We start from the raw sequence: 2,491 nt of genomic DNA, 5'->3' as shown, positions 1-2,491 counted from the left end.
GCTTGTGTCTGTTTTACTTGGTGGCTCCTTCTGTGTTTGGCATTACACGATCATCTCTCCCATCTTACACTTCTCTAACTCCTATGTATCTTGTTCTCATCTGAAGGGTATATCCAGAACTGCCAGATTTGATTCTGTATTATGAATATCAGATAAACAAGAAACAGGGGCTTCACATGCCCCAGCTTGAGACCATTAGTAAAAACCGTAAGGACATGGGGATGAAAGGGCCTTCCTGAAAACCTTAAAGTCTTCTTGCTGTAAAAAATACATATAAATAAAAATAAAATCCATTTTCAAAAATTTAGTTTACTCAGTTTCTGGAACATGTCTGAAGTCAGAAATTATGTCTAGTTCTGTAAATAGCTGGCTTAACATTGAGAGATCTAATACACATGCACGTAATCCCATTGCCAACCTCCCTCACTTTCAAAGGCACATACTGGAAAAGAGAGGGTTAGGTATTTGATTCGTCCCTTCTGTGTTGCCTAACTGGCAGTCTTAGGGTTGTACGCTGTGCTCCGTGCTCAGCCGAAGCTCCCTGCTCTATTAAGGACCACCATTCACTTCGCTCTTGGCCCCCACCTGCCACTAATGGACATGACCCCCATCAGAGGCGACTCCCACCCAACAGCACCCACAGAAGAGTGGCTGACCCACTGGTCAGAACCCAATCACAGGGACACGCCAAACTGCAAGGGAGACTGGGAAATGGTCTTTAAGTGGGGGACCATCTGCCTCGTTAATATTTAGGACTCTCACTAAAAGAAGTGGCAAATGGATACTGGTGGACAACTAGTTGTTTCTGCCACAACACTCTTTGGAGAAAAATGTTTTGAACCAAGGAAGGTAGCCAGGCCTAGAAAAGGGAAATTTAGAAAATGACCGATTGGCAATCCCATCTCAGCACTATCAAGAATGAAAGGTACCCCCTCAGGGTGATTGATAGATTTGTCTGCCAGACAGACATGTATCTCTTGTAAAGTTGGACATTGCAAGCTGTCAAAGCCTAAACTTTCAAATCACATAACTAACTCCCTTTGTTGTGATTCCATGCTCGCTGAGAAATCTCTTGCCTGGAGGTAGAGTATGTTCTCAACACACTAATGCCAAGATCGGTTTGCTTGACGATAATATTTCTCAATGTGTGTGTGTGTGTGTATATGTATATATATGGGTAATATATATACATGTATGTATATAAGTGTGTATGTATATCGTCTGTTAGATTGTGTTTGGGCTTGTCAATCTAAGGATGGGACCCTGGACCAAGATAATTTCACCAAGAAAAATTCTTGCAAGTGAGCCAGCCAGCCTTCCCCAGTTGGCAGGGCTCTGCATTACCTGGTGTAATGGCTGGTATTTGCTGCAACAATATAGCAAAGTGATCTGCAACATTTATTACAGCTCACACATCAGCAGGGTAGCTGTGGGGGTGGGGGGCGGGGGCTGACGGCTCTACCGGGGAGGTCTGCTTCTCAGGTCTGTCCATTGACTGACGCAGCTTTGTTCCATGGGTCATCTTCTTTGGGATGTACATGGACCAGTGGGATATTTGAGCCAGGTTCCTCTCAGACTGTGGCAGAGAAACAAAAGAACAAACAAAAACATGCGAGGCCTTTTCCAGGCTAGGTTCAGAAACCTCTGACTTATTCCTTTGGCCAGAGAAGTCACATGTCAAACACAAAGACAAGGGGTAGGGAAATCCACTCAGCCCCTTTAGTAGAAGTGCAAAGTCACACGGTGAAGGGTGTGGACACAGGGCCTCTGGAGAATCGGAGCTGCTGTTGTAATCTATCACATTAGGCTGACCACGTACCTTAACAAAGGCAATGTGAACCAAGGGCCAGAGCATCAAAGGGAGAAGTCAGGGCACAATTTAATTATTGGAGCCAACATAACAGCTCCCCTATGTTGTAACAGATGCTGTAATACTGGAAAGAAATCCTTTTCAATGGACATTTAAAAACCTGGTATCTGCACACTTACATGTCTGTTTGCCCCGTCAGACCTTCTCAGATCTCTTAAGGTAACCTTTAGTGACACCAGGAGTTCACTGATACTTAGACAAAGGAGCTGCCAAAGGCCACACAGACTTTCAGGAAAAGCAGAATATCAGATGCCACGTCCAGCGCTGCTGTTCACGGTAGCAGTCCCCTCCTCATTTTGAGAACCAGGAATTTCTAGAAAGGATGAAGGTTGGATGTGAGATCTAATTCAGACATAAAGACTGCTGTAAATAAGCTTGCCATGAAAGGTCAGTCCTCCTCCTGCTGACCCTTTTTTCTACAGTGGTAGGGCTTCCTTACATTAGCAGCTGAGACTGAAATAGATTCCCTCCCACCCACACCCACACCCACCCACCCAGGGGCTATATTCAGTCCTTTTCCTCCAGAATTGCGGTGGCTCCAGCTGAAACCAAAACCCGAAGTCCGCGGCCAACACAGGGCTTCTGCATGGCTCCACAGCTGCACGGGGGAGAAGGCAAGGA

This window comes from Acinonyx jubatus, chromosome D1 (genome assembly GCF_027475565.1).
Source record: "Acinonyx jubatus isolate Ajub_Pintada_27869175 chromosome D1, VMU_Ajub_asm_v1.0, whole genome shotgun sequence".
Taxonomy (NCBI): domain Eukaryota; kingdom Metazoa; phylum Chordata; class Mammalia; order Carnivora; family Felidae; genus Acinonyx; species Acinonyx jubatus.
This window is presented reverse-complemented; position numbering follows the sequence as displayed.